The sequence below is a fragment of the Marmota marmota genome, unplaced genomic scaffold, assembly GCF_001458135.2.
Source record: "Marmota marmota marmota unplaced genomic scaffold, marMar, whole genome shotgun sequence".
Lineage (NCBI taxonomy): Eukaryota > Metazoa > Chordata > Mammalia > Rodentia > Sciuridae > Marmota > Marmota marmota.
In genome coordinates this window covers 29,844,561-29,857,628 of record NW_025999949.1, presented here as the reverse complement: position 1 = coordinate 29,857,628, position 13,068 = coordinate 29,844,561, and the positions used below count along the sequence as shown (strand labels likewise).

The window sequence follows — 13,068 nt, the reverse complement described above, 5'->3', positions numbered from 1 at the left end:
GCCCTGCACAGCGGAGCCACAGGGCCCTACAGGGGATTTTGCTGACCTCACCACCTCCCTAGCCTCCTCCCTCCCCCACCCCATGCTTTAGGAGAGGTCCCTCTCACATCTGCCACCTCAGGTCTGCTCCAGGGGACCCCTCCTAAGACAGGATGGAATCCAGATGAGAAGTCTTGAGCACTTACCACATACCAGGGACTGAGTTAGGAGGTTTTTCTATTTTTTTAAAATACATTATTTTGCTAAGCAAAATAAGCCAATTCCAAAAGACTAAAGGCCAAATGTTTTCTCTAATATGCAGATGCTAATTCACAATGGGGGGGCGGGGGGGGAGGGGCTCTAGAGAAGAATAGAGTTACCTTAGATTAGGGAGAGGGAAGTAATGGGAGGGGAAGGAGGGAGATGTGGGGATAGGAAAGACAGTAGAATGAAACAGACATTTATGTATACATGTGACTGCATGACCAATGTGATTCTACAACAGGTACACTCAGAAAAATGAGAAATTAGATCCCATCTAGATATGATATTTCAGAGGGTATAAATGCAGTCTACTGTCATGTATAACTAATTAAAACAAGATTTTTAAAAATAATAAAATACATTATTTCACTTAATCCTTGTAATTAACATTTGGGAAGTATCAGTGGAAAGGAAACTGAGATCAGAGATGTCTCAGCCTACCCAGATCACATAGCGTCTCAGCCCGGGAACCCCACGCTACCCCCCAACTCTCCCTCTTCCCCTGGAGAATGGGGGAGCAGGGACACACACAGCAGAGCTTTCCTCTCTACTGAATGTTGAAGGTTATTTTATTTGTTAAAATGTTTCTGTTTTAGAAAAGAAAGTGGAAACCCCAGCCCTCCGTCTCCTCCACGGGCTAGTGATGAAGACTGAATCCAATGATGAACCGCCAGGACTCAGCACCAAGCTGGGCACACAGCAAACCTGCAGGAAGTGTTCGCAAAGAGGATTATATATTTATAAAATGTGCTCACAATGTTTGTGCTCTTGCTATAAATATGCCATCTATAATTTAAGAAAGCAAATAATTTACATGTTTCCAGTAGATACAAACACTCTCAAAGTCTAGTTAGTAGAAATAAATCCTGGAAGCACCCATGCATACATTATTTCTATGTATCTGTTTAGAGGGCGAGGACACAGATGACCTGGCTCTGAGCTGTGTGGATGTGTGGCCCCGCAGTCATTTGGGGGTTTCTGGGATGAGTCTCTTAAGGAAATTTGAGATGACCTGGATTGTCCCCAGCCCCACTGCCATCCTACCCCAGCTTTCCCCCTGGAGGCCTCCACCTTTATCAGGGAGGTCAGGGGACCTGGCTGGCCATTCCCAGCACAGCACAGCCTGTACCAACCCCACCCACCCTGGAGCTCCACTGCCCACTCACCCGTTGCATAAAACACACCTGGAAAGACCTGGTGTGTGCCAGGTCCTGTGACGAATGCGGGGACGGTCACAGCAGAGAAACAACAACATTGAAACTTAGAATATCCAGTCCCCATCAGGAAGGAGGGGCCATTAACCAACTAACTGAACAAATAATGTATTCGACCAACTGTGACAACTCTATGAATGCTCTCGAACAAAACTGCCCCTGTCATCCAGGAAGACAGGTTTCTCTGAACAAGGGACATTTGAGATGACATCCAAACAACCAACAGGTGTTAGTCAACAAAGTGAGAAAATATTCAAGTGGAGAAAACCACGAAGCTCTGATGCTAAGATAAGAAGGAGCAGGGAATGTTCAAGATCGTGCACCAGTGACCAGAGAACAGGGAGAATGGTCAAGATAAGGCTGGAGAGGGTCAAGGTCAAATTCCATCTTGGTAACCCCTCCTCTGTGAAATAATAGCTGATCTGGGGAGATTAATGTGACCTGATGGCTAAAATGCAAGGTGGGCTCCTGGGTCAGATCCTGGAGAGAAAGAGGAGATTTGGGAAGGGGGGCAGACTTGAGCCAGCGGCTCAGCTGGCCTCACCCCTCTAGAGAGCCAGGCATCTCAGCAGTAACGAGTCCCTAGCTGGGCCAGGGCACTGTGGGCCCATGAGACGTCAGCAGGAAGGCAGCAGGGCCCAGGACATATAGGAGCCCGAGGCTGCCTTCGTGAGTCTTTGGTAAATATAAAATAGTTTCTGAACTAAAAATAATAATTCAGGCTCTCTCTTGTGCCTGAATTAGGAGACCTGGGCTTTCTAAGAGAAGCCATTGCTTTTGACCTACTTCTGGCTCTTGGGGTGCTCAGATGGGGGCCAGGCCCTGCCCCAGCAGCCTGTAGAAGCCTGTAGAAGAAACCACTTTCCTCTGCAAAGCCCTGAACATACCCTGCTGATGCCTGTAACTCACTTACTTGTCTTGGGGTGGGGACCTGATGCCATCTGGAAATCTGTGTCAAGCTCTTTTTAATAGATATGCGAGGAAGATCAGGCACACTGTGGAAATTAAAGTTGGGGAAACTCGGTCTACCCACAGAGGCCAGAAAGGGCATCCGAGAGAAGGGCCTGTTTGCACTGGCTTTTGCAGAATGAATAAGAGCTTGTTGAGTAGAGAAGAGGAGAAGTGGGGCTCCTAACCAAGGAACCAGGGTATGGAGTGCAGAGACCTGAAGAAACATGCTGTGTCCGGGAGATGGCTGTGGGGAGTGTGGCTAGAGATGAAGCTGGGTAGGAGACAGGCTGCAGCCATCCATGGAAGGGAGAGGCAAATTGCGGCAAAGCCAAGACCTGCAGAGAAGGGTCGGAAGCAGAGGCTGATGGGTGCCAGAGAGATAATCAGCTCAGCAGGTGCAGGAGCAAATGAAACTATGTTGGAGCTGAGGACACGCCCAGGCCTTTACGCTTGAGCCCGGACAGGTACTCCCAGACACAGGATGGACCAGCCAGCTCCTATCATGGAAAGGTTGACTAACCAGAGTCTGTCATCTCTCCCTACAGCTAGCTGACAGAGGGAACGCTCATTCATATGTGATCAAATATGAGACAGAAATCCCAGGGGGATAATCGCATCCGCCCAGGGAGAGGCGTCCGGCATCCCTCCTGGCCAGCCTGAAGACATCCATGTCTCTCCCCAAACACAACAGCTGAGGAAGGGCCAAGATTGGGGCTCCATCTCTGGAATCCCCCTTCAGGGGAGCTTGAGCCCCACCCTCTGTCCTTGCCTAAAAAGAGTGCTTTGGACCTCACAGGTGCCCGAGCAAGGGAAGGAAATGACCATGAAGAACAGGGGATGGTGTCCTCACATCTGCTCCCACACACTCCCCAGGAATAACAGCATGGAGCGGAGGACGCCCTCCACCTGCCGTGGGCGGAGGCCCAGAGGCCAGCCTGGGGCTGGAGTCACTTCCCATGCCTCCCGAGGCTGCAGATGCTTTTGCCCTGCCCGGCTGGGCTGGGCACTGGGTGCCTGGGACTGCAGCAGGGGCCACCATCCCATCAAGCTGGAGAAGGACACCAGCTTCCATCCCGGGGCTTCCCACGGCTTCAGGGGTCAAGACCAGGGAGCCCCTGCCCCTTCTGCCTGCTCCCAGGTCTAGGACTTAGGGCCGCAAGACATTTGAGTCACAAATCCTCACCCACCCCGATTCCCTCCTACTCCCCTCCAAATACAATTCACTAATTGACACTTTGGCCTTGTGAACAAATATTAATCAGTTATGTCCCCAACCCCAGTTCTGCTTTTATCCCACCTTGAAAAATAAATCCAATTCAGAATATGGAAGAGCTTATTAAAAACACAAACTCAGTCTGGATCCTATGTGTTTGAAATAAAAGGTGTTTTTTAATCAAAAGGAATTTCTAATTTACTTCAGGGCTCAGCTCGCTGACCTTAATCTGTTTAAAATGCCACTTCCTTAAGTGACATGGGCTGGCGCCTGGCAGAGAAGCAAGCAGCCATCTCCGTGGCTGAGCCGGCTCCTCGCCTAAGATCTCAGTCTTCAAGGACTCCCAGACTGAGGAACCACACGGGCCAGTCACACATCACCGACAGTGCTGAGGGCCATCAGAGAGGCGAGCAGTGGCCAGGGAGGAAAGGCGGCGGGGAGATGTGGTCCTCCAGGAGGGAGGGTGCTTCCCAGAGAGGAGGCGTTCTGACTCAAACCATCCAAGTCTCTTTCTGGTGCTGGGGGTTTATTATATCAACTCAACTTGGCTTAACAAAAATGGATTCTATTGGTCCATATAAACACAGTACGGGAGTAGAAATTCTGGTTTTAGGGACCTAGGGGAGTTGGCACAAGGAAAGGACCATGCAAAGGTCCTGAGGCACGTCTCTCAGGCTCCAGGCTTGGCTTTGCTCTCACCAAGCTTCAGCCTCAGGCACACTTACTTCCCTGGAATTGGTAAGAAGACCTCCTGTGGCTGGGGGCCCACATCTACCAGCCCACCTGTTCCAGAGGGGAAAGAAGCTTCCTCCCAGTAGCCCCAGGAAGAGAGTCCTGAGCTGAACGCGTTGGCCTGCCTGGGTCTGTGTCTCCCTGGGCCATTCCCTGCCTCCCAGAAGCTGCTGCCTAGGCAGGTGTGGGCCATGTGCCCATCACTGTTGTCAGAGGACAAGAAAGAGGACACATAAGCCTTGGCGAGCAGACGCTGAATCAGGACGGAAAGGGCAGAGCTCCCTGCAAATGAGGAATTCACACGTGGGGAGGCACAGGAAGTGCAAGTCGGGGGGTGGGGGGTGGGGGAGCAGCCCAGGATGAGGTGTGTTTCTGGGAGAGGGAGGTGGGCTGCAGAGAAGGACTTGAAGGAGACAGCACCAGGCAGATGCTGCGCTGCCAGGGGCGGAGCCCAGTGACTCTGGAGCAGTCCACCAGTCCAGGGAGGCAGTGGCCACGGCCAGAGGCAGTGAGGGCTTGACAGAGTGGGGGAGCAGCAATGGTCCTCACTTGACCCCAGCGAGCCAAGGGGAGGAGAGTGTGTCAGAGGAGGAGGGCTGTTGGGGAGGCACCTTGGAATCCACTGTTAGGACTTCAGGAGCTGCTGCTGCCCAGGAAAATGGAGATCTCCTGATCAGAGACCCAGGGACAGATGCTGGGGGGCTAGGGCGAGGCACGTCCTGCTCAGAGTCCAGGAAGGTGCAAGAATAGACACGGAGGGAGAGGATGTGCCCAGGAGTGGGAACCACCCAGGACAAGAACAGGGTTTCATGGCACAGAGTGCCCAAGGAGCTCTCAGCCCCTCAGGAGGAGGGCACAGGAGAGGGACCCAGTGAGCGGCATGCTACTCCAGGCCTGTCACAAGGCTGTGCTGACATCCAAGAGTGTCTCTGGGGGCACGAGAGGGCTCACGGAATCCATTGCTCCCTCTAATCTCTCTGTTGGAGAAACTTACAAACACTCAAACGGCCAGTCGAGGGGAACATGATTTGGTCTCAGGTTTAATTGAAGGACGTGTGCAAGTGTGGAAATTTCCGAAGAAGAAAAATTCCTGGAGATGGTTTAATTTCCATTTTTTTCTAAAAAGCAGGATAAGCCATATATTTAAAATGGTAGATGAAGCATATTGCAAACAGATAATCTGTTCTTTCCCTTTCTGAGAAAGGATAGCTGACATCTGGGATTCCCTTGGCAGATAATAACATTAATGAATGTTTTCAAAGCACTAAATCTGAAAAGAGCTGTCCATGTGAGTGTCTGTCATTATAGGTGCTACAGCGGCTGCCATGGGTGGGATAGCACGCACAGAGTGCAGAGGGAAGGAGGCTGAGGACCCCAAGCCCTCCTCGCAGATGCAAGCAGCCCAGCAAACACTCAAGGGACCCCATCGATGTGCTGCATACGGGGTCAATCTCTAGAGTGACTGGACTTCATCTACTATGTGCCAGGATAGTCTTAGAGGACAGAAGACATGGACAGAGCCCTCCAAACTAGTAAGGACAACTAGAGTGACCATACAATGAACGCTGACCTCACCCTGTCTGCAGAGCACGTCCCAGTCTGGGAGGGGCGTGTTCCTGCACTGGTCCTAGTCCCATGGGACAGGTGTTGAGCTGGATCTGTGGGACCTTGGTGCTTTGGTGGATAGAACATGACTTGCTGCTCCTTCTCCCTGATTTTTACCATCTACTTTTGCATGAAGAGCTATGTTTTACACAGACTCAATTCTGGGAATAACCCGTGAAGCAGGTACTCTTACCACCTTATCTTCAGGTTAGGACATTGAGACCTAGATTAAATGGATTGCTTCGAGATCTCTTCCTGGACTGGAGCCCAGACTGCCCGACTCAGGAACCTGCACTCTCCACCACCTCGCTAGACAGCAAACATGCTTGCACACAGTGCCTGAGGGTCTGGACTTGAATGTGAATGTGACTTCCAGAAGAGGGGTGATCTTAACCCTCACTACCGGCCCTGACAGCTTGCTGTGGGTAGCCCCTCTCGGGGGCTTGACACTGGTGACTAAGCCAAAACTGACGTCAGAGTTCACACTTGGGAAATTCTAGAGGGGGGTTGCTGACCCTGCAGAGCCTCAGGCCAGGTCTGACTCCATTTCCTGCTGCACTCCTCCAAGACCCCTGGAAGCCCAGGTGGGGCAGAACACACTGCACCCTTTGCTGCCACCGCCTCCCTCAGAAGCTGAAAGACCCCTGGAAAAATCAGAGCATCGATATTTGTGTGTCCACAGGCAGAACATTCCAACCACCACTCAATGAGCGAGCACAGCACCAATGCAGGAGGCGATGCAGAGGGACTGTGTGGAAGAGGAGCTGCCGAGCTGGGGTCAAACCCAAGGAACGTGGAGAACAGCGGGTTCTAGCGACGGGGAGTTACGTGGGGTGGAAGGTCTGTGGACTCCTGTCTGCTCCACTCTGCGATTCGGCTTCCTCACCTGCCAAAAGGCCCCCACACCCCTGCATGTGGCAGCGAGGCCTCAGTGAGGACAAATTGGGGAAGGCCTGCACTCCATCTGCTCACAGTCGATGCACAAGGAACACCAGCAGGACGCTGGGGGTGGGGGATCAGAATGTTAGCAGACGGAGCAAGACGGGCTGATATTTCCACCATGCAAATAACACAAACAGCTGAATTGCTTTTTATTTGTTGACTGTCCTTGTTTGTGGAAGGGCCTTGTGAATCCAGACTTGAAGCCAACCCAGCTGGGCACTGAGTCTGCTGTTGCTTACTTTCACTGGTCACTAACTCCACAGAGAAACGCAAGTGCAGAAATTCTGGGAGCCACCTGGGGGTCAGAAGGGTCTCAGTGGACTTCTTTGGAGTCCTTCAGGCCTTTATGTTAAGAAGAAATTGCTGCTGAGAAGACCCGAGGGAGCCCCAGTGACAGGAACTCAGGGATGGAGGAGGACCACCCGAGCCCCCCCACTGGCCGTCTGCTTCTGGAAAGCCTCCCTGCTCCCCCCAGGTTACCCCAGGAGGCAGGAAGCCTGAGTCGGAAATCCAGTGTCTGCCCCGACAGTTAACTAGAAGACTCAGAGTTCAGAGGGCTGGCCACACCATTAAAACACAGGACAGTCACCACTTTGCCAAATCGTCACAGCAATCCTACAGGGTGAGCCTCCCTATCTTGCAGATGAGGACGTGGCAGGGGAGATGAAGTAGCAAGCCCACCATCACTGGAAATGCAGCAGCAGAGACAACCTCGGGCAGGTGCTACAGGCTGCCACGGCGGGTCACTTGTATTCCTTCTCCCTGTTCCCTCACTAGGATGGTCTCCAAGATCAGCTCTGACACTGGGAGCCGGCGTCCAAGGGAACTAGGAATCAGTCCTGAATTGGCAATTGCAGAGATTTGGCCTCTGAAGGTACTAAGCATCGAGCCGGCCTTCTGGGAACTTCCTGTCAGTGTTCCACCCACGTGAAGAGGGGCTTGGGTGGCCAGGCAGGACGCACTGGCCCTTCTCTCTCAAGGTGAGGCTCCATGCCTCCCCCTCACACACACCCAATCAGAGAAGAAAATTGAGTGAGTCGCCCCTCTTACCCAGCCCTGAAGCCCATCTCGCTGCCCCAGAGGCCTGGGCCTCTGCTCTGCCCCCACCTGGCCTCTCTGCTCTGCCCCCACCTCCACCTGGCCCCTCTCCTCTGTCCTCACCTGGGGTCCCTCCTCTGTTCCATAGCTCTGGCTGGAGTTTCCTCATCAGCTTCTGTACCCCGGTTGGCCCAGGCACATTGCCCACAAGCTCCATGTTTCTCATTCCAACACCTGTCAGAGAGCATCCTCCCCTACTGAAGTCCTCCAGTGGTGGCCAACAGCTGCAGAGAGAAGGGACTGCTCCCATCAGTGTCCTGAGAGCCCTTGGCCTGGGACCCTGCACCCCCAGCCTGTTCTCCTCTCACCCCACCCAGAGCAATGCCACGCTGCCCATCTCTGCAGGCCTCTGGGCTTTCTGTTTCCTCCCTTGTTCTCTCTCTGCCCAAAACAGTCCACCCACCCTCTTACCTGCCTGTGCCTCTCGTCTGCCAGGTCCTCCTTGACCTTCAAGACTCAGCCAGGACATCACCCCAGCGAGAGCCCTCCCTGATTGTCATGTGCGGCCAGTGCTCCACTACAGACTGGCAATGGCCCAAACTCCAGTCCAAGCTCCTGACCACAGTGGTGCCTCTGTGCCTGCCTGTGTCCCACACAAGACTTCGGCCTCCTGGAGCATGACTTCCAATCCAGCACTGTTGGCCAGTGGGGCTGCAGCACTGGGGCCCCCCTGTCCAGTGTCCTCTCCTGGGCTCTGGGGCTGCAGGGGTGGGACTCCTTGATCTGCACTGTCAGCAGGTGGTCTCAGATTCCCACCACTGGGGAAGACGATGCTGACCCAGCTCCAATGCCCTGGGTTTACACCAGGGTTTGGCTCAAAGTAATTTCTCACTGATGGACCATGAATAAGACGGAACCGAATTGTTAGTCTTCTGCAGAGCTTCGAAAATTTACTCTGCTTGGCTGTGCCGGATCTTTGCCATTAAATAAATAAATAAGAGCCGCAGGTGGTTCCCCCACTGCCAGTTTTATCCCCCCATTCCCAGCTGAAGGGGAGGAGGGACGGTGGGGAGGTTTCTGGCGCCTGCTCCTGGTCCCTGTTACCCCTCTGTTCCAGGTGCCTGCAGACCTCCCGTCACAGAATCAAGAGGCGAAAACAGAAGGAGCACCACAGACCCATTTAGGTTCATTTGAAAGGCTGACTCTTTAAAGAGCTGGGATCTGAGAAAACAGAACATTGCTGGGTGACCACAGAGACAGCTCTGACTAATTATTGTTTGGCCAGCCTGAAACCACAGGGTCAGATGGAAAACATCTGTAATAAAATGATTGTTGCAACAAAGAGAAAGGAAATAGAGCTGGCTAAGAATCCATGTTACCCAGGACCCACTGTGTGCTGGCCATGGGCTCTGGGCTCAGCACATACTGTGTCACCTGCCCTTCCTTCTCCATGAAATCCCATCTCACAGAGGAGGAGACTGAGCCCAAGACATGTGACATACACAAGGAGCTGAAGGTGTGGTGCCCGGCACCTGGGGCCTCTCCAGGGGCCCTGTCTGAGCTGGAGGGGAGCAGGGCGGGCTCTGGAGCAAAGGCTGCCATGAAAGGAGCTTGCTCAGGGGGCAGGAGGCCTGGGTTTTCTGCCTGCTCCGCCTTGGCCCTGCTCCGGGACCACAAGCGATGCACTCTCCTTCTGTGGCTCTTTCTTGCTACGTTCAAGGTCAAGTGTTCCAGCTGAGTTCCCTGGAAGTCCTGAAGCACCACAGAGGCTGCCACCGGGCTCCAGGCAGACGGAGGAGGAGGATGCTGGCAAGTTCTCTCTGACTCATGCCCACGTGAGCCTCCTTTGGATTGTGCGTGGACTCCACGTGAATAATGAAGGAAACAGTAAACAAACCCAAACCCCATGGTGAGGGGTGCTCCAGGGTCTCCTCCCGCAACCAATGGCTGGGAGTTTTGCTGAACAGTAGCAGCAAAACTGCCCTCTGTGGTGCCAGGTGTGTAGGGCTGTACCCGGAGCTGACACCCTCCCATGGACTCCTGGAGGCAGAATCACAAATTCTCAAAGAGACTGAGGTCCTGCTCTGGTCACCGTGGTCCCTCGCAGGTGCATCACAGTTCACAAAGCTCCTTCACACCCAGTCGTGTTGGAACGTGCTGACGGTTTCATCAGATGGAGGCCTTCGGGCCTTGGGAACGTCCCTTGCGATGGCCCCATGGTCTCACTGGCATCTAACCCCATGTCCTAGGAGGCTCAGAAAACGGTCCTTTGCCTGTAAAGGCAGTTCCAATGCTGCTTCCCTTGGGAAGCCCCTTGCCCTCCTTGGGCCACCTGCCCCTCTTCCTCTGGAGCCTTCAACTCTGTCACCCTGGTTCTGCACAGTCCAGGTCATGTTGAACTGAGTCGCCCTAGCTCCCCTACCCCTACACCTGAGGGAAAAGAGAACCAGGACACCTGAGGAGGAAAGGCCGGGGTTCCCAGCTTCTCACCAGCTGGGCTTGCCCCCTGATAAGCCATCAGAACTCACTAACGCCCCCCGCCATCTTGGTTCCCTGCGCCACAGGAGCGCCACCCTCGTGCTCCCCACAGAGCATGTAGATGGGGGCCTGCTGTGTTCCTGGGACTTCCCCGGGTATGAGGGACTCAGAGGTGAGCCGCACCGTTAAGGAGCTTCCACCGTGCTGTGCCTGGCCAGAACAGTGCTCACACAGAATGGCCCATTCCTTTTGATCGTGTCTCTCCAAATCCCTGGGAAGAACAGGACTGTCTTACTCATCTTCAGGCCCCAGCTTAGTGCATGGGGAATGTCTTGGATGGATGGGTCAGGGAGAGCAGACAGACACACATCACAAGCCAGGTTCCTTTCTTTGCCTCCATTTCTGGGTCAGAATCAGGATCTAGGACTAAGCCATAAACACGTTCCCCAACATCATAGGTATTCTTCAGTGCTTTCACTACCTACGCTTCAGACAGGGTCACTGAAGAAGCCCTTTCTATGTGTGCATGAGTGTGTGTGTGTGTGTGTGTGCATGTGTGCCTTCTCACACATACACTTACAGCCATTACCAGGTTATTTGCAAGAGTTTGAAGAGTCACCTATGGTCAAGACTAAATAGAGTGACATACATTGTTGGTGGGACTGCACATGGGTGCAATCACTCTGGAAAGCAGTGTGGAGATTCCTCAGAAAACTTAGAATAGAACCACTTTTGACCCTGTTATCCCACTTCTTGGCATACATACACCCAAAGGACTTAAAATCAACAGACTACAATGACGCAGCCATATCAATGTTTATAGAGGCTCAATTCACCATATCTAAGTTATAGTACCAATTTAGGTGCCCTTCAACAGACGAATGGATAAAGAAAATGTGCTTTATATACACATTTATGGCATGTTACTCAGCCATAAAAAATAGTGACTTTATAACTTTGGCTGGTAAGTGAATGGAACTGGAGACGATCATGCTAAGTGGAATAAGCCAATCCCCCAAAGCCAAAGGTCGGATGCTTTCTCTGATATGTGGATGCTAACTCACAATAGGGGGAAGGAGGGAAGAACAGAAATTCAGGGGCTTAAACAAAGAGGAATGAAGGAAGGGGAGATGGGACTAAGATTTACTTGAGTGAGATTTAGAAATGAAAATATGGCTTCCAAGACAAGGTGGTGTCAACACCAAGCTCAAAAACTGGGAAGCAGTTGCTGGGCACAGTGGCACACACCTGTAATGTCAGCGACCCGGGAGGCTGAGGCTGCAGGATTGAGAGTTCAAAGCCAGCCTCGGACAAATCGAAGTGTTAAGCAACTCAGTGAGACCCTGTCTCCAAATAAAATATAAAATAGGGCTGGGAATGTGGCTCAGTGATCAAGTGCCCCTGAGTTCAATCCCTGGTACCCTCCCCTGCAAAAATTGGGCAGCACCCTCCAGAGTGACTAAAATGTAGAAGAAAAAGTCACCTTGGGTCAGCAAGTCGAGGGGCGAGGGCGGCTGCCTCTCGGTCACAGGGGCTGGAGCACAGCCACTTTCCGTGTCTGGTTGCCTCTCCTACGCAGGCTGAACACACCGACCAGACCAGAGATGCCACCCCTACCTGTGTTTACCTGAGTCCACACTGGGACACTCCTGGCACCACTGCCTCTGGCTGGTAGTCACCCAAGTGCCCACTGCTGTAAAAGGAATGTGATAATGAACCTGGGATCGCCACATCGGCTTCTCAGGGCGCTGGAGAACATGGGCCCTTGCCACCCTGCAGCAGGGTCAGGAGGGAGCCTGGCCAGCACGGCACCCAGCAGGCGCCCAGTGCCAGACTGCACCCCTCCAACAAACAGCAGGAAGAGAAAACTAACCTGCGCTGACAGCGGTGGCGGGGGTGTGGGGTCAGGCCTGGGGGCAGCCGGTGCCGTTGGGACGGGGAGGCTTCCGGGTGCGGGTCACCATCTGGACCTTGGTCTGTTTGCAGGCTGCTGTGTGTGATCCACTCACTCAGGAGCGTGTGCACGTAGGCCAGGTGCACCTCGCAGTACCTGTGCTTAGACTTATATTTTTATAACAAGAAAAGGAAGAAAGGAGGAAGGAAGAGAGGGAGGGAGGAGAGCAGAGAGAGAGAGTTCCGCCAGAGGAAGCCCCACGAGCCCCAGCGCTGACTCTTCAATGGAAAGATGAGCTGAAGACCAGGGGAGGGCGTTCCTAAATGCAGAAAGACCACGGCTGCCAGCTAGAATTTCACACGGACAGTAAAAGTCTGTTTCCAAAATGAAGGTGACAAAATAAGTTGTAGAAAAAAGACAAAATAGACAAAAAAAAAAAACGCACTCACACAAAATAGTTTTCTTCAGACAAGATGGAAGCAATCCCCAGAGAGGAATAGGGAAATGCCGGAACGAAAGAACACAGCAAAGGCTAAAGATAAATGGACGTTGGCTGCGCAAAGCAAAGTTTAAGATGTTTTGTGGATTTTATGATGTATGTTGAATGGAAATTGCACAACACCGGAATGGAACAAATGACCAAGACAGTGCTGTAGGGCCGGGTGCCGCTCAGTGGGAGCGCCCTGGCCCAGCCTGCACCAGGCGGAGCTCCAGCCACCCCCCCCCCCCGCCTCCCTCTCTCTTCCAACTCGCATGCA

General features: G+C 52.9%; 1 long non-coding RNA gene across 1 annotated transcript; it reads right to left on the bottom strand.

The window, feature by feature from the left end:
* Window positions 1-789: 789 nt before the first annotated feature.
* On the bottom strand, window positions 790-12,390 carry LOC125616555. The gene is made up of 3 exons (XR_007347255.1): window positions 12,290-12,390; window positions 8,062-8,222; window positions 790-948 (listed from the first exon to the last, which is right to left on the bottom strand). It is a non-coding gene; the product is annotated as an uncharacterized LOC125616555 (long non-coding RNA).
* Window positions 12,391-13,068: the final 678 nt, after the last annotated feature.